The sequence below is a fragment of the Pseudopipra pipra genome, chromosome 11 (assembly GCF_036250125.1).
Source record: "Pseudopipra pipra isolate bDixPip1 chromosome 11, bDixPip1.hap1, whole genome shotgun sequence".
Lineage (NCBI taxonomy): Eukaryota > Metazoa > Chordata > Aves > Passeriformes > Pipridae > Pseudopipra > Pseudopipra pipra.
In genome coordinates, this window is record NC_087559.1 from 2,222,105 (window position 1) to 2,242,041 (window position 19,937).

The window sequence follows — 19,937 nt, forward strand, 5'->3', positions numbered from 1 at the left end:
CCAGTGGGTGATTCCTTGCACAGGGAAGCCACTGAGCTCAGGGTACCTGCTTTGACTCTGGTTTTGGGGTCACTGCACAACTACCCCAGCACAGGGACTCCCCATCTCTGAAAGTCACCAGTTATTCTGCTGGGTCATCCCTGTATAGGGACCAGACCCTCCACACACACACACAGACAGACACCAGATCCTACACAAACCCAGCGATAAAATTAACACCACTGACTGTCAAATTGAGGGCAGCTTAAATCAAGTTCTCAGAGTTCAATCAGTAAAGCATCAAAGGAGCAGCCAGGAGTACAATTTGTCCAATCTGCCCATGGATAACATGCATTCCTTTAATTTTTTTTTAAATGTTATGAACTTTCAAGGAACACAGCAGGGAAAAGATATCAGTAATAGCTGTCAAAAATCTGACTTATGACTTCTTACACTGCAATTTAGCACTCTCCAAAACCTGCTCAGATTGATGGCATTTGTGAGTAGAGCCTTTCTTCCCCCTGGTGTAACACCACCAGGTTAAGCCTTCAAACACTCCTTACTCATGTCTAAAGAGCAGCATGATGGGGATGCCCTCGAGACAGAGTTCATCTCCAAAGGTCAATTTAAACCTCCACTGCCCAGCACAGCTTTGGGAAGAGAAGCTCCTTTTTAAGGTGTTTTTTGTAACAGGATATAACTGCTCCTGGAAACACGGTCCTTCAAGCAATATAAGGACATGGAAATGGCCTTAAATTGTGCCAGGGGAGGTTTAGATTGGATATTAGGAAAAGTTTGTTCACTGGAAGGGTGAGCAGGCTGCCCAGGGCAGTGGTGGAGTCACGTCCCTTTGTGGATGTGGCACTTGGGGACACGACTTAGTGGTGGGTTTAGGGAATGGCTGGACTCGATCTTAGAGGTCTTTTCCAACCTTAGCAATGCCAGGATTCTGTGACATCAAAGAGCCTCAATCACCAAACAGCACAGCCTATCCCAAGGGTAAAACTTCCTCTTGCTTTGCCTGTGGAGACTCTTGTGGTCTGACCCAGAGGAGGCCGATACTTCAAACACAAACTTCATGCAAAACGTGATGACTTGTGATGCCAACAGCATTTTCCACAAATAACATGCAAACCAGTCCCTGTGCCAGACAGTACCATGGTCTACACACCTTCCAAGGCCTTCCCACCCCCGTGGTGAGCACAGAGAAGTCGTGTGAGCAGCCAAAGTGCTGCTGCTGCTGAGCAGAACTTTCCAGGAGTTTGTTCTCCCCATGTGCCTGCACAGAGCTCTGCCTGCATCCTGTCACCCACAGGCACTGAGGACAAACACACAATAATTGCATCTCCAGAGATGAAACAGAGCTCAGTTCCCCCACGAGGAGGCTCTTGTTTTGCTGTTGACAAAAGGCATTAGGAAAAGCTCTGAGGAAGTGCTGCAGTAAAATGACAACAGGGATAAAAAGCAAACTCAATATCAATGAGGAGAGCGAGTCAACAGTTAAATGGAGGGAGACCACGTGCATTTTCTTAAGAGAAATTCATCTGATTGAGCCCTATTACTTTATAATTAAACCCCAAATTTATTTTATTGTTCAACACAAAATTAAATACAATGAAATAAATCAGTCAGTACGTAATGTCCACTTATGCCAAACCAGTAGAAGCCCTATAGAAGTCACAGATTAGAACTATGGTGCAAATTAATAAATGTTATTCATTGCTCTGTTTCAGTGCAAATAGCCCAAAATATCAGGGAGATGGCAAAATAGAGTGAACTTGCATTACTCATCTGAATGCTGTGACCATCTGATTTTGTCAACTGGGAGACAACCAGAGCTGCAGTGGTTTGGTTCTTTCTTTTGGTAAATTGCAAGTCAGAAGTCAAAAGCAAGAAAATTAACAAAAACCATGTAATTTCATTCCAGAGCAGAGAAGGCTTAATGAGTAATGGAAATAATGTGCACTGCTTCAGCAAGTTTTTCATTACAATGGCAAAAAATAATGGCTTTCTCTGTCTGGAAAATTAAGGCTTATACTGGATTGAGAACACACTACGAAGAACCTCATGGTTTTTTTGTTTTTAGATGCCTCAGTGACAAATAAGAATTTCTCTAAGTAGCTTTTTATCTGGGGCAGAGAGCTTGGGGTTTAACTTCTTCAATAAGTGCACCACCACAATGAGGAATATGCAGAGAAAGAAATTAAACAGAGAATAAGTCTTTATGGATCACTCTGCTGTCTGGGCAGAGGGTTGTTCTGTGAGCAGCAAGAAATCAAAGCCATGGAGGACGTTCCCCTTGACCCATTTGCTGCCTAACCCATTGTATCTGAGAGCACTTCAACCAAGAAGTCTGGGGGAAAGCTGGTAAAAGCACTGAGGAAGTGGCCAAAATCAGTTCAATGACAGAGAAATAAATAATTTTCTTAAAACTGCCGCCTTTTTAAATATGCAAGAGATGGAAATGATAATGCATAATTAATACCTGTGAGAATATCCATCAAAAATAGTGCTGGGCTTTCTGCTGATGCACATTAGTGGCAGCATTACTGTGCAACAGTTGAGGAGGAAGTGCCCAGTGAGGGGGATGAAGGATGGTTTCTCTCAGGTGGGTTTGACACAGCCGTGGTTTCACAGCACAAGCACATTTGTTACCCTCAGACCTTAAACAGACACATCCTTCATTCTTCAGTCATAATCTGTCTCACACAGTAAAAAGGTCTTTGTCAATGCTGGAAATGCAAAACATCACTCAAGGCTGGTCGTGTTTGTGCTGCACCAACATAAAGTACATCCCTCTGCACAGTGTTATGGGATTATAGGAGGGTTTGGATTGGGAGGGACCTTCAGGATCATTTTGTTCCACTGCCATGGGCAGGGACACCTTCCACCAGCCCAGGGTGCTCCAAGCCCTGTCCAACCTGGCCCTGGACACTTGCAGGGATCCAGGGGCAGCCACAGCTTCTCTGGGCAACCTAAAAAACCTGTTAAAGTCAAGTATTAATGTCAACTGTGCTGACACCTCAGCAGGTTTCTGGTCCTTCCAATTAACAACCTCTAATTAAGGATTATTTTCCCTATATGAAGTCAACTACCAATTAATTAGTATATCCTCCAGTAAACATACTTAAAAGCTTGTAAGCTGTTGTTTGGGGGTTTATTTTTGTTGGCATTGCTACAGTTTTAACTTTTTTGTCCTTTGAACTTCTAGGCAGACTTCTCCTTAACTCTTTATTCCATGCAAACCTACCCTTGGCTTCTCCCAAGTAAGCAGAAGCAAACTGGGTTACTGCTGAGCAGCATTGCTTTGTTTACCTCTGGAAAAGCATTAAGAGCATTTTAACACTCCAGAACAAATGTTTACAGTACAATACACGCTGTGACCGTGTTTGTCCTGCACAGTAATGCAGCAAATATATCCCTTAAATATTGCTCTAATCCCACGGCTGCTTTTTCATCTTGCTGGGTTTATTCAGCGAAAAAGCAGCGAGCTCCTTCTTAAACAAAGCAACTCTTCCCTCCCAGAGGAGCAGTGACCACCGAGGCGAGCAGTGGAGGACACAACCCACACCCCACTCCGGGTCCGTGTCCCGTATCCCGCCCCCGGACCAGCGGTTTGTCTGGAAAACTCATTTACCCCCCACCCCCCCTGCAGCCCCCACCTCTCCCACAGCAGTTCTGCCAACTTCCAATTCACAAAAGCAAAACCTCTTTGGAACCAAAATAAATACTAATCTTAAATTCAATGTACCCTGACAGCAAATAAGTTTGCTGTGCTTACTTCAGCATGAATAAAAAGCCCGCAAGGAGACTCCTACATAAGAGTATATTTACAAGTTCCATTACCCACTGGAGAGATTGATGTAATAAACCTATAATAAAAAGCCTCGTGTTATGGATTTCTCTAATGTTTCTTATCAAACAGCCTGTATTATCTTGGCTTGTGTATTCAATTTAAAATAGGTTTTCAATAAGTGCCTCAGAGCTGGAGGTCATTTTCACTTAGTTTTCTGCCACGCAGGGCTGTGAGTGTCTTTTCCTGCCCTGAGAAACTAAAAGCTGTTTGTAGCACAGTTTATAAAGTAGGCAGAGGGATGGATCAGATGGAACAAGAGTGGGAATATATTACCTGTGCACCTCTTCAGAGCTTCCAGCTCCAGCCAAAGCTACTCGGGGCTCGCACCCCATTACAGCTTATTTTTATGAGGCAGTAGAAATATGTAGTTGAGATAAAACCAGTCCAAAGAAATTGTTTTGCCACCAATTGTCACCTCATTTGTGTTTCATCCTGTCTGGCAGCAACACAACCGAGGTGTTTCCGTGACCTGTGCAGGATGACTACCTTGGATCTGCAAGAATTATTTCACCTTTTAGGTAAAAACAGCCCAAAACTGGGACAAGAGATGAGGTGTTTGGAGACACGAGCAACAGCCAAGTGCTTGTACCTATTTATTTTTTCCCTGCCACTAGATTTAGCTAATAACCAATAGTTGCTAATTAAGATTCAAAGCAATTTTCCCTAGGACATATTTCAAATCATCGCAACACAATTATGGAATTATTTTCCTCGTTTATCAAATCATTTAAATACACTGTTGGTTTTATTTTCAATTCTTAACCCCTTACTCCACAAGCCCCCTGCTCACTTTGGCCTAAGAACCCCAATTTTCAGTCCACCTCCCTTCCACTGACATAATTTCTGCCAAAGCCTCTTGAATTAACCATTTAGTCCCAGTACAACCCATCCACTGGAACCACAGGGTGGGTTTTCTGATTTCAATGGACATGGGACAGGAAGCCCATTTATCTACTGATGTCAAACAGAGCAAAGGAAGCCACCAGGATTTTTAGGCTTTGTGTGTCAACCCTTCTAATCCCTTTTTTCCCCCCTTGTAATAAAATTTTCCTTCCATTAACCATCCAATAGTAGCAATAAAAATCCACAATCCCAAGGCCTGCAAAGAGAGAACAAACCAATGTTTTTTTGGAAACAATTAACGTTTTGCAGAACAAGCTGCTCAAAATATTGCTCTCAAATAAAAGCAGAGAGACATTTTTGGCAAACACGAGTTGCAGCAGTTGGGAATTAAACTGAAATCAAACCCCTTCAATTTTAGGAGATCAGCAGATCCCTCTGCCTTCAATCTCACTGCAACAAGGGTGGAGGGCACCCAGAGGTGAGCAGTGAGCTTGTCATCAGAAAAGGTTAAAAACAGGGAGTTTGTTGTACATCTATTGATGCATCAGACAGATGGACAACATCTTCCTGTAGCTACTAGAAAGAATCTTTTATCCCTTGGGGACACACCAGAAATATCTTAAAAATAAAAATACATGCTTGCACTTTCGCTGTACTAAGATATCTATAATTTTTAGGGTTTCAATGTGCCTGTTCTATCCTTTTCTAATGACTCATCAATCCCTTTGGTTTTTTCCTCCATGGTTAACAGATCTCTGCTCCCAAACTCCAGTTAAGCTGTGTAGGAGTAACTGGGAAGCAGGACTAGGACCTGGATGTCTCACACGTGCTGGGAAGAAACTGGCTTCAGCACATTTAAATAAATATTTACTTGCCTTGCTGACTTTTCAGTCCTAGGGGTATCTCCTGAGTACTATCAGGCTCCAAGAGCTCTCCAAGCAGCTCCAGCAGCTCTGGAAGTAGAACCTCAGGTCTGGGAACACGTAGGAGTAGCAGAGCCACCAATGGAAAGTCCTTCAGCCTGGCAGGGATGACGAGGCTTTTCATGAAGATTTTAGAAACACAGGCTGTGCCAAGCTATTCCCTGACTCAGGGCAAAACTGAAACTTTTCTAGGACTGTGTCTGCAAAAGCAGCCCTCTGTCTGGCTAATAAAGCTGTAGATGTCACCAGGAGCTGTTAAAATTACACACTTCAGTACCCAACAAAGTGGAGTTGTTTTCACCAGTGCTAAACACCTCCCTGTTGTGTTGAAATGTGTGGAATTTAGAGCACATTAACACTTCTGAAATCAGGTCCCTTTCCTACTTTTTGGCTTGTATTCAGCATTTCTGAATACAGATGTGAGAACTCCAGACAGCTGAAATGATGAAGAGATGAAATGATGAAGAGAAGCAGAAAAAGTGCTCCTACTTCAAGTGAAGTCTCCATGAGTAATGAGTGAAACCAGGGGAGAACAGAAATCCTCCTAATGCCCAAAAATCCACCAATATTCTCCAATAAAAATCAGACAGAGCCTTTGGACACCTGCAGGCCTGAGGTGGGACTCTGGAGTGCTCAGCACAGGAAAGACATGGAGTTGTTGGAGAGAGTCCAGAGGAGGCTCTGGAGATGCTCCCAGGGCTGGAGCCAGGCTGGGAGAGCTGGGGGGGTTCACCTGGAGAAGAGAAGGCTCCAGGGAGACCTGAGATGTCCAGGGCCTAAAGGGGCTCCAGGAGAGCTGGAGAGGGACTGAGGACAAAGGATGGAGGGACAGGAAAAGGGGGAATGGTTTCCCACTGCCAGAGGGCAGGGATAGATGGGATATTGGGCAGGAATTCCTGGCTGGGAGGGTGGGGAGGCCCTGGCACAGGTTGCCCAGAGAAGCTGTGGCTGCCCCTGGATCCTTGGAAGTGTCCAAGGCCAGGTTGGATGGGGCTTGGAGCAACCTGGGCTAGTGGAAGGTGTCCCTGCCCATGGCAGGGGGTGGCACTGGAGGATCTTTAAGGTCCTTCCCACCCAAGCCAGTCTGGGATTCTATATAATAAGATGCTTGAAAAGTCTAAATTCCCACAGCATTTGCTTTGATCAGCTTAAATATACCCTTATTGTTTTCATAACACAAGTCATTTTTTGTTTCGTTTTGATTGCCTTTTTCCATGTTCTTTAACAGCCTTTAAAAGGAAGAGGATGCTCAGGACCAAACTTTAATGGAAGACCTTGAACAAATTATTGTAAAAGAAAATTTGAATGCTTGATCATTTAAGTGTTATTTTTTTACTACCAATGTGAATCCAACCCTAGCAAATTAAAACAGGAAGAATTAATTGGATATGCAAATAAGATTATTCACTATATAAATCTAATTACATACCAATTTGCTTTAACAGCATGAAAAAGGAAAAAAAAAAGACTCTTTGTAAATTGTTTTAAAAACCACCTGTAGCACAACAAAGGGGAAAGGCTGGATTTTAAAGGTGCTTGTTGTCAGCACTAATAAAACAAGGTATTTTGAAGATCTCATCAAGAATCCCATTGTAATGGGCACCCTGCTCAGTCCCCTGATTTACAATGTTCCATTATTAGTTTTCAAGTTCTTTCCCCCAGGAACAGACAAAATGGGAAATAATGGGTGATTCTGGTCTCAAATCCTCACTTTTTTGAGCTGGTCCAGACTTATGGACATGCCTGGCCCCAGAAAATCTGGAGTTCTGGCTCTGCAGGCTGGGGTGGCACCAGACATGCCACCAGTGGTCACTGGGCACCTGCTGCTGCTCACACTGAGCCCCTGCAGCTTCCTCTGCCACCTTTAGAAAACAAAAAGGGACAAAGGGATAATTAGCAGAACCCCACACTGCAGTGAGGAAGATTTCTCCAGGGGGAAAAAAGCCTGTTAATTCGGGAGCCTTTTGTGTCCGAGAAGCAAATTACACAGATAGCCAATTTATTTCTTTGAATAGCTACTTGTCGGGAAGAGGAAAAATTATAAATGAGATCACTGGAATTGATTAAGATACAGAATAGCTGAGACCATAATTAGTGTCCATGTGCCATCCCTGATAAAGGATCCCAATAACTCCTTTTCTCTGACTGTACACTGAATTTTGTCACATAACTCTGGTTCCTTGATTCACAATTGGGCATCTTAAAACAATCTGGAGTAAACAGCACTAAAATTGAGACCCAGAGAATAAGAAACATGGAGCTGCCCCACAGCCACCACAACTTGACTCCCAGAGCCCCTCTGCTCACTGCACCACTTCCAGGTGCCACAATTCAATTCCCTTCCCAAAAAACCAAAGAGAATTAAACCAGACAAACAAACCTTAATGCAAAGCTTCAGCCTTTTCGACTCAGCTTTCCTTCAGGATACTAGTTTTTCCAGAATCTCTTAATTGTTAAGCACATGAATATCTTTGCCCTTGTCATCTCACTGATTCGGACTGACACATTTTATCAGCTGACACACGTTAAAAATGTCTTTGTTGGTGGTGTGTTTTTTTTCCAAGCCTATGTTATGACATCTCTTAAATGCCAAAATCCTCGCTAACTGCTGCATTTTCATTCATCTCCTAAATGCTTTCAGAAGGAAGCAGTAAAACGCCAGAGAACGTCTACACTGAAAAACAAGAAGGGGTGGTTCAGTTTTACCAGTAATTGGATGTCACTTTAAAGAAAGTTACAATGAAAAAAGTGTTTTAAACACAACACCTTGTAAGAGCTGTGAATGCCAGTGCTGACTCCAACGTGTAAGACCTCACGGGATAACAACCTTTCACAAATCAATCCTGCAAAACACTGACGGGCACATTCTGCTCGTACCACCCAGAGAAACCAACACCATAAGCACATTTTCTACCCAGCCAGCAGGTTTCAAAAACAGCACAACCACACCTGAGTTTCTGTGCAGGAACGAACTGAAATCGTGACTTCCAATAACATTTTAAAAGTTCGATTCGACCCCACCCCAAGAAATTAAGGACAAACAGCAACCACACCATTAATGCCTGCAGTGACATCAAGAGAACATCCTTATTCCAGGAATAACTACCAGTACTCAAGAGCTATGGAGAAGATTTCTCTGCCCCAGATTCCAGGTCTCCTGTGCTCTTCTTATTCAGCTTGGTTAGGCAGTTCCTGACTTTTCCTAGCTGTCCAACCTCTGAGCAACCTGCTCTAGTGGAAGGTGTCCCTGCCATGGAGGGAGCTGGAACTGGATGGTGAGAACACCAAGCAATTCAGCTCCAAGATCACCCAATTCCTTGTGTCAACTCTTGCCAACAAAGCATTTTGATTTTACAAATGAACCCTAAATCCTTCATCAGTGTAACACCCTTCCAACACCACAGTACCCCCTTTCCTACACCCTGAAGTGGTTTAATTTTAAATTTTAATTTGTAATTTTAATGTTGAGCAATACCTGTCAAACGCTGCTATTTCATGGTGAGGGACAACTGTGAGAGAACACTCATTTTCTACTCTATTCTTTTGCACACAGGTACATTGAACAAGGAGACATCACCCATGTGCTTTAAACATGGTCTGGATCGTGAAGCAGCACCTAAAACGGCCCAGAATCACATCCTGAGCTGGGAGGGACCCACAAAGTTCACTGAAGTCCAACTCCTGCTGGACTCTTCTAGTGCTTTTCAGACACTTTAAAATTTTGAATAGTTCTACACACTCCCACCCAGCTTGCACTACATGTGTAGTGGAATAAGTTGCACCTTTTAACTCCACTTCCCTTTCCAGCACCTTGGGTTGGAATTGCAGCATTCCCAGGTGGATGCTGATGGCCAGCTCGGTGCCCCCCTGTCCCCAGGGCCCCTGATGTAACCCAGGCACACTCTTACTGCTTCTCTCCTGCTGCCATTTCCCCAGGGAAAGCTCCAGCAATTCATCACTCCCCCGCTGCTCCTGCAGCCCCGACTGCAGAGCAGAACATGTTTGTAAACAAACATCCATCACGGCTGTTTGCACATGTCTGTGCCTTCCCCTCCTTTGAAATCTTTTTTTGCTCGGTGATGTTTTGATAAATACAACTGTGTTTGTGCAACCATCACCTAGAGCCTCGCTGCAATTAGCACTGAAGGGGTGATAACCAATTATGAGGTTATTTAACGATTCATAAGCTGCAGAAAAGATTCAGTGGTGAAATACAGGAATCATGTGACAGGACCAGTAGGACAGAGGAAACCAGGAGCAGGACAGCAGAACGTGGAGATGCTGGGTAATTAAAGCACATGGAGCGAGTTCCTTAGCTGATTTTAACGGGCATTTTTGACAGAAGTCAATATATGTGTTCAAAATTAGGTTGCCCAGAGAAGCTGTGGTTGCTCTACCCCAGAAGAGTTCAAGGCCAGGTTGGATGGGGTTTGGAGCAACCTGGGCTGGTGGAAGGTGTCCCTGCACATGGCAGTGGGGTGGAACAAGATGAGCTTTAAGGTCCCTTCCAACCCAAATGATTCTGAGCTGCACTATTGGAGGACTGGGGTTATTTTTCAGCTCTGACAAACCTGTTCTTTCCCAAGCAGCAGAGGGGAGGCAGGACCCTGCAGGGAGCGACGAGGAAGGCTCTGACAGGCTGCAGAGGTGATGCTGGACCATCCACGAGGCTGCTTTCCAGACAAAGCATCTTTCCCCAGCAAACCTGCCCAAACTCGAGCTGGTCAGCTCAACTCACTCCCCTCAGTGCTGATCCCAAGCACTCCTGATCCACAGCTCTGCACGGAGACACCTCCCTGACCACGGGCACAGCCCCTGCTGCACACACTGCTGATCCTACAGGGCAAACTCCAGGTTACCTGCGTGGCTGGAACTCGGATGAATTAGAAACTCCCATTCCAAAGCTGCTTCCTAGTCCTGGGAGCTCGTGAGACAGGCATATTAAATGAGCAATAAAATGCAACTTAATGGGGTCGATGTTAAATTAGTTTCAATTATCAAACCCCATTTTAACAAAATGAATGCCTGGCTTCCTTCCAGGACTCACATAATTTACATGGGAAAGCAGTAGGGTCTCCCTCCTCCCACTAACTGATGGCACATCTCTCCACTGCCTTTCTTTAGGGAATAACTTCCATATTCTATCCTCATACACCAACAAAATCCAAGAAAAAAAAACAAGCATGCAAGTTTGTGTAGGAATGCAGGAGAGATCAAGAAATGTGACTGTTAAACTGAATGAAGCAAAATCAGTATTAATAAATTTGGGGAAATTCTATGCAGATTATTTAGCAAATAGTTGTCTGAACAGTGTTATCATGAGGATATTACAAGTGAGAAAATACACAGGGAACCTCTGCTTTTCTCTAAGGGAAAAGAGGACACAGGTTTCATAGTATGTACCAGGTTATTTAGAGCTTGTAAGTAAGAAAAGGCAACACCTTGCAGATGCTGGAAATCCATTATCATATTCTGAAATGAGCAGCTCATATTAGTGAGGTTAATAAGGAGCCAGTGCCTGTCCTCCCTCTCTGGAAAGGGGGTGGGGAATCCAGTACATGAAAACCCAAGAATCAGCACAGTTTTTTCAGTTTATATAGAATGAGATGCAGCCATTGCTGGTAACTGTTCCTGGCCACTTGACTCGAGAATCCCAGCTGGGCTTCCTGACTCACAAGAGGCATCATCTCGATATTGCTACGAGGGAGCTTTTCTTCCAGTGGAGGAGCACATATTGCAGTAACAGTTTGATTATGTGCTGTGCTGCCTTTCACACTTGTTTTCTCTCCTCAAGTGCTTCAATGTTCCCAACCCACAGGGACTGAAGAAACCAAACACATGCAAACACACACACACACAGAGTGGCAAAAGCATCTCCCAGCTCGCTCTCACCCTCTGCCCTGGTTACAGCTGGACCCCTCAGGTTGCCCCTATCAAGCCCTCCCCGCTCCAACTCTCCCCATTTTGAGGTCCATAAGAGATATTTTTGGGAGGTTGATTCAATTATTCTTTCAGCCCTGTCATGTTAGTCACCATTTTTACACTGGCAGATGTAACACTCCTCTGCCTGAGCTGTGCTCCCACATCTCTGACTCTTTCAAAGATTCTTCTTTCCCTCAAGAAGAAAACCACAAGACCAAAGCTTGTCTCTCTTTAAGCCTTTCTTCCTGCTTTTTTAGCTTTAATTGTCAGTAAGTATCATCCCTTTCAATAATGTTTATGATTTCAGAGCTGCCTGTGCTGCCTTTCTGTGGGTTTGGTCACAGGGCACTTGTGCATCCACCAAAAAAGCAGGTTGGAACCACTGACACACCACAGGCACTGGATCTGCACCCAAAGGGATCACAAAATCAGGACAACTGGGAGAGGCAAAAGAACATCACACGTCCAGTTAGTGCCAAACCACCCCAACCTGGACTTCAGCAGTAAAACTCAAAAATACAACGGTGCTGTCACTTTTATCACATATAATCCATATATAAACCACAATTTGATGCAGGTTACTGGACAGAATGTATTTGGAAACAGTTTTTCCGTTGCTGAGGAAGTGCATATTTCTCATCTTCATTCCACCTGCCCATCCAGCTGCTTCCAGCCCCTTTTTATCTCCTGCATTACTCCCTGCCTTCATAGCCCACAAAGCCCAAGCAGAAAACTGCCTTTTTTCAAGTCCCTCTTCAGGTGTCTCCTAGCAAAGCCCACACAGTGTGAACCCTCAGAAAATGCCATTTCATGTGGACCATATGAAAACAGAAGGAGAGTGAATGCTCCAGGAATAAAGCTTGATCTGGCTGTCAGTGAGCATCTCCTGTCATCTGCAGACACACACACACAGAGCTTGGAGGGGCAGAGAGAATTTATTCTTCCCAGTCTCACTGAGCAGCCATTACATTATCCCTGTTAAAAAAGTAAAAACAAGGATAACACTCAGAACTTTGTCAGGGATGTACCTGGAAACTATGAAGGCTTAGAAGGTATGAATTAAAAGATGCCATAGAAGGAATTTTAGGCATAAATTGATGCTCTACTCAACAAGCACTGGACAAACTCAAACAAAGCTTTCCCACACAAACTGCTTATTTTCTTTCCAGCTGTGCAACACAAACATGGGATGTTTTATAAATGACAATATCCCTTAAAACAGATGCAATCTTCAGGCATTCAAACTCAGAAAAGTGGAATTAAGACGCATCAACATATTAAAATAGCTCTATTTTTCATACTTTCCCCCACACCTGGAAAGTTTAATGAAGTTTAAAGTCACCAGCTTCAGCTGAAGATGCTGACTGCTGCCTGCCTAATTAGTTGCCTGTCTCATTGATTAGCAACTTCTCCAGTACTCCATTATAAATGGTTGTAATGCTTGCCTTGCTTCACAGCCTAATTAATATGATATAGACTATTTAACAATCGTGTCTTAGCCTGATTTATGAAGTTAAATACCTATATCTTATTGCAGAAAAAAAAATCCAAATACAGAAAGAAAAACAAACGAGCACTGAAGGGGTAATGGGGAAGTTTTGCTTTTTTTCATCATAATACACAGGAAATCTTTTCTAAAACTTGCAATAATGAGTCAGTGCAGGGCTGTCATGAGCATATCCTTAATTTCAGAGCACAGCCTGTGACAGCATTTGACAAATGCTTCAATAAAGCAGCATTAAACAATGCTCAGATGAACGAGCTGCACCACAGCATTCTGTGCTCTATTCATTAAAAGAGTATTTATTGGAGCAGTCACTTATTTGCCACAGACTGACTTTGAGCACAAACTTGCAAAAATACACCAGCATCTGTTCTATTTAATGGCCCAAATCCTGTAAGACCTGGAGCACTTTTGACAACCAGTGCCTGGTTGCAGAAGGGAACAGGAATTTCTAGAAGAGACCCCACAAAAACCTGCAGAGGTGGTGAAAAGTCACATTTTCTGTGTGGAAAACATCAGCCAGCAATGCTCTGCCAGCCCATGTACTCATTTATATGTCAGTGAAGCTTAATTCTGTTATTGCCCAAATTTCCAGTACTATAATTATCGAGGTTGAATTGACCCTTTCCCCTTTTATTCCGTTTGGATGATCTCCCTTGATTGCTGCTTAGCTGGAAGACCTTTATCCAAGTAATGATGATCTCTGCCAACATCATTTTGAGCCAGTTAATGCTCCACTGCACGAGGGGAGGGGCAGGAGGCAAAACCAAGAGATTTAACCCCAAAAGTCTGAGTGGGAACTTGTTCCCCCATCCCCACAAAAAAATCCCCACAAAAGTGGGGAGAGAAGGGATGGAAATTTTGTGCCTACACAGGGAAGTATCAGGGGATCAAATCCTTACACAGGATTTAATTTGGACTAGTTTTTGGCCTAGTTAAGCCAGACTTTCCCCAGCAACTGAAGACAATCAGCAGCAAACACAGGCTCCAAGCCCTGGTGCCTGGTCCAGCAGATTTCACTTGGCACCACATCTCTTACCTCTTGTTCTCCTCAAAGACCACAATGTTATTACAAAATTAAGTCCCTTTCCAACAATATTTAGATTTTCTAAGCATCGTGAAGTATTTTGCCTCTAAAGCAACAGACTAATCACCTCAAATTTTGCCATAAAAGTCCATTTTTATTGGTAATAAATAAGTGGTTTGGGTCCATATTCTCCCTAATTTGATAGATGTATGGAAAAGTAGGTATTTCTGTGAGTCCCTAAATGAGATTTAATTTCAATATCTACACATTAATTCAAATGCAAAGGAGCTAAATTGAAAAGAAGCATCATATAAAACACACAGGGGATCAATACACAGCCAGATACTTGGAACATCTGCTGATAAAAATGTCTGCATAGTCTCTGTTTTATTTAAAGTGCATCATCTCACCTCCATAACTTTTGAGAAAGATGTAATTAAACTTGCCCAGATGGACTTATGAGAAAAACATAATATACCTAATCATCTGCACAGAAAAGAGAAATGAGAAAATGGCATTGATATGGTCTCTAACTTTATAATTTGAGAGATTATAGCCTAAATCAGTCAGGTCCCATCTGCTGACAGATCAGGAACATAAAATGGGCACAGACCTCTGGTGAGGCTGAATCCAACCCTCTGCAATCACAGGAAAACTTGCCACGTAACCCCTAAATAAGAATAAATTACATTTTCTTAGCTCTCCTTTCCACCCATGTACAGCTGAGTGATCCTGTAGAATCCCACTTGGGCACCTAAAAGTCTTCTGGTTTCAGTTTAAATGAGTTTTTGTCCACTTCAGATTTAATCTTTCTTATCCCAGTGCGCTCTCAGCTCCAACAATTCTTCCCTTCTGAGTTTTTCCCCCCATTCACTCTTTTTTCTCCTCTAGTTTAAACCATTCCTTTATAATCTCCAGCTTCAGCTGGTGATCCTGCCCCTCTGCTCAGCCCTGGTGAGGGTTCACAAGCAGTTTTGTGTCCAATTCTGGGCTCCCCAGCACAAGAGAGACGTGGAGCTCCTGAGGGAGCCCAGTGGAGCACTAAGGTGATGAAGAGGGAACAGGAGCATCTCCCTTATGGGGACAGGCTGAGGGAGCTGGGCTTGTTTAGTCTGCAACCACAGAATATCCTGAGCTGGAATGGGCCCACAGGGATTATTAAATCCTGCTCCTGGCCCTGCACAGGAAAGCCCTAAGAACCCACCATGAGCCTGAGAGCCTGGAGAAGAGATGACTGAGAGGGCTCCTGTCAGTATTTATAAATAGCCGAGGGGCAGTGCCAAGAGGATGGAGCCAGCTTCTTGGCAATAGGATGTGCCCTGTCCTGCCCCATCTGTCATCCTGATTATCCCCATTAAAGGAGAAATGGGTCTATGACCTGCTCACCCATGGCCAATGTCACCTCCCTACAAGATGGTGCCAGCAGGGTGAGGAGCAGAGGGCTGGGGGACCACATCCCTTCCTAAATACAGGAGTTGGAAATGAACAAAAAACCCCTCTGGAATAATCAGAAAAAAACCCCAACCAAAGTTATCAAAGGCAAGATCTGCTCAGCAAACCCTTCTCCAGCACCACACCAAGGGCTGGGTCGTGTTTGAGGAGCAGTTGCATCAACAGGAGCCATTCCCTGCTCCGTCTGCTCCGAGTGCTGTGCAAACATTAATTAGGCAGTCGGGGCCAGAAATGCAAAGCGCTGCAGAACTGACCAAAATATAAATTAATTAATTATGGGGCTGCAACAGATTAATCATTTTGCAGCTGCCCAGTAACATCAAAGCACCAGCCGTGGGAACTACACGGCACCGGGAAAAAAATGCTGAACAAATTGAACTGCGGCACCGTTTATAGGAGACCATCATTTAATATGTACAACAGTTCTTCTGGCTTTCATTATTTATATTCAGACATGAAATTAGCTGAATTTCTTTCCTGTGTAACCTACAGCTGCTTGGATAGAAGCAGGAGTTCAAACAGGCCTGTGAATACTCCTCCTTCCTATGAATTTGAGTTTTAATTTTTAACAGACTCAAATGTCTGATTTCGTTGGAATATATTGACAGAAATGATGGCGATTTTTGTGCCTCACAATGGAAAATATTTGACTATATATTGGTCTTTCTGCCCATGAATCACATAGCCATGCTCTAAATATTCTGTTCTAGACCACTGCTGAGGTATTGGTTATGCTGTATCAGCATGTGACAAAAGGAGAAAGAATCCCTGGACAGGCATTTCTAAGAATATTTTCCTGTAAAAAACAGTTTGGGGAAAAAAACCCCCACAACCACAAAAACCCCTCCCAACAAACCTGCATTGAATATAAGCTCTACAGAGATACTTCTCCTTGTTTTCTGACTTCTGCCATCATGTGCATCTTCACCCATTTAAAAAAAGGCATTTTTCAGGAGATAAGAGGTGAAGCGACGCTTTTATTCCACTTTATTAAAAAATATGATAAATTTGATACTGAAAAATATGCTGCTGCTCCTGGATTTGAGGAATTAAGGGTGGGTGTTGCTGGGATAGCATGACACCAGTGACAGGCTCCCCTGCACTGACAGCTGGTCAAAAGCCCATTCATAAAACCCACTTAACCCCTGTTCTTACAGCTGAAAGGAGGAATAAACTTTGCACATGTGGGCTTCTCCATATTAATTCCTCTTACTTTTCAAGCTGTGAGAGGTAATAGGGCAAATATCTAAATTCTGGGTACCTGGAGCACTGTGAAACTCCAGTTTTTCACATAGTGGGGTGTAGACAAGCACTGGAATTGCAGAGTGACCTACAAACCACTCTGAGGGAGCAACACGGGGACTTCTAACCTTCAGGATCACCTTCCACATTCCACCAAAAAAATTCCAGTAATCTTTGTGCAGCCCATTGAACCTATTACAAACCAGAGGTTTACACAGCTGGGGGGTTCACTATAAAGCCAATTTAGCAGAGAGAAAGAACAGTGTTTCCTTATTCATTCAAATCAGGGTAAAACAAACACTAGAGTCTGTGTTTGAGCTGCAACAGCACTTCCCCTCTGACAAAACTTGTAGAAACAGCAGCATTATTACAGAGCTACAGGACAAATTCATTTAGTGAAGACACTGTGTTTACATGGTGCTTACTAAGAGAAAAAGAAGGGTTGTCTTGCTGGCTGGTTTATTTGTTGTGAGCACAGATCTTCCTTTTTAAACAGCAAGAACAAGCAGAAGGCAGAAAGCAAAACATCCAAAGAAAAGCTGAGATGGAGATCAGGAAGGGCAGGAGAGCAAGGCAGACCCCAATCACACCCACAGCAGAGCAGAAACACTTCCAAAAAGCTACAAAAGGTTCTTTTTTTGTCTTCTGTCTGTCCTGGGTTTGGCTGGGACAGAGTTAATCTGCCCTCAGTAGCTGGTGCAGTGCTGTGGTTTGGATTCAGGATGAGAATAATGTTGAGAACACACCAATGCTTTGCTTGTTGCCAAGTGGTGTTTATCCAAAGTCAAGGACTTGTTTTGTGTCTCAGGCTCTGTCAGTGAGGAGGAGCACAGAAAAAAAAAGATGGGAGGGAGAACAGCCAGGACAGGTGACCCTAACTGGCCACAGGGATATTCCAGTCATATATAAATATTACCTATTTATATATATATATATATATAAACTGGGAGAATCACCTGGAAGGGGCAGATTGGGGTTGGGGGACGAGGTCTGGCACCGTTCAGTGGGTGATGAGCAATTTTACTGCACATCACTTGTACTTTTCATTATCATTATTATAATTTACTCTTATTATACTTTTTTACCTTGTTTCATTTATTAAACCACTCTTATTTCAACCTACAAGTGTTATTTTTGATTCTCCTCCCCACTGCACCGGGGGGGGGGTGAGGTGAGTGAGCGGCCTCGTAGTGCTTAGTTGTGGTTTAAGCCCAGCTTAAAACCCAGCACCCCTGTAAAACGTGAGGGGATCTTCAGGGGTTAAATTCCCCTCTAAAATATGCATATGCACACTCAGACATTAATGTGTCTGTGTGACTGCAGCTCATTAACATGCAAATATGACTTCAGCACTGAGACTCCCTGCTCCAGGAAGTTAATGAGGCAAAGGATGGCACAAAAGTCAGGAAAACACAGAAAATTTCCTTTCATACTTGTCCAGCACATTCCAGGCCCACAGACCATGCCACATCTTCATCAGTGTGGCTGCTTTGGCTCCTCCTGTGCAGTGGCTTTTGTTTCCATCCCTGTTCCCAGGCTGTACACAAATGCTTTTTGGGATATGTGGGGCTGCCCAAGGGAGAGCATTTCTTAACAAAGTCACGACTTGAAGAGCTTTGTGTTACTTTTCACAGCCTGTTCCACCTCTCGTCCTATCTCCAAAACTCAGGAATTATCAGCACCACAGCTGCTATTTAAGGAAGCTGAGAGCCTGAACTAATCAGGGCAATTTGGCACCAAAACAAAACTTCTGAAAATGTAATCAGAACCCCATAATTGATAGACATCAAATATTAAGTCCAAAGAAAGCAACAGTAATTTTTAGCAGTACAACCTCAAAACAACAAGGAAAAAGAGTCTGACAAAGATGGTCCCAGCTTGGGTGATGGCTCAGAAAGACCTTCAGTTTTATGCAATTTCTAGTGAACAGATGTTCATTCAGGGAGCACACACACACTAAAAAAAGAGCCTAAGTAGTGATGGGACTGGTGGCAGCTGGAGCCCACCAGTTGTCCCTGAAGGGGCACAGGGATGGTGGGACCACTCACTTCCACAGGGCTTTGTCAGGGCAACACCCCAAAAAACTCATCCTCCCCCAGTTGTGCTGCTCTTTGCAGCAGAGGCAAAGACAAGGGTGATATCTGTGTGTCTGACACTGATGAGAACCAAATAAAGGTATTCAGTTTTCAGATTGAACCTTTTTTTTCCACAGGTAACTCAACAGTTAAGTTTCCCAGTCTTTTAAGGGTCCACAAAGCACTATAAAGATTTGTTAGACAACTTTCTGCACACTATTTTGACCTTTTTTCCCTTTGCATAATTAATTTATTAATTTTTTTTTTCACAAAGGTACATCAAGAGATCAACATGGAAACATAAGATTCCTCCTTAACTTCAGACTGTTCAGCAGCCAGATGTGTGTGTTCATAGCAGCACACACAAAACACAGCTTGGGAAGTAAAGCAAGAGCATCCCTTACTAAAAGCACTGTGCCCAAATGGAAAAGCAAAAGAAAACCACTTTCTCACTCATCACTGAAGAGAAAACTTGCACAAAACTTTGGGCACTTCTTTCCCCACAAATCTCTAAATCTCCCTCAGCAGGACAGAGAATCTGAAGCCTGAAGACACTCAGTGCACTGCAAAGAGGAGAAAAAACGCTGTTGCTGAATGGTGTGGGAAAAGCCAGCGCTGATGAGATGCATTTTTATAAATAACAGATGGAAAAGATAAGGACAACCCTCCCCAACACATCCTCCTGAAACTTTATTTTGCTGACCCTGGCAATTTTGCAATAAATATTTTAAGTCTGGAAATTACAGTAAAAAGTCTTTTTTCATGCTTTTGTTTTTCCACTATTTTGTTTATTTGCTTGAAATAAAGGCTCACAGTCGATGCATTCCCACAGCCCGACTTCCCTAAGGTTGCAATTCCTGAAACACGTGTGGGCTCTGTATTGCAGAATCTCTCTGCATCCAATTTTCTGCCAGCTCAGAAACTGTCAAAGCACATTTAGAAAGACTTGGAACCAAATTTCTAAAATAGGTACCCCTAAGTACCGGAATAAAAGTGGCTTTATGTTCAGTGGAGCTCAGCAGAAGAAAGTAAACACCATTCTAAGTAGTTAGCTATTACCTAAAATGCTGAAAAAGTACCCTGACAGTGAGCACATATATAAAAGGGAAGAAAG

General features: G+C 43.4%; 1 protein-coding gene across 3 annotated transcripts in view; it reads right to left on the reverse strand.

Annotated features, from left to right (window-relative positions):
• The window catches only part of LOC135420128 (contactin-4), a 283,517-nt gene that overhangs the window by 116,469 nt on the left and 147,111 nt on the right, over positions 1 to 19,937 (reverse strand). The gene's annotated exons all lie outside the window — the stretch shown is intronic.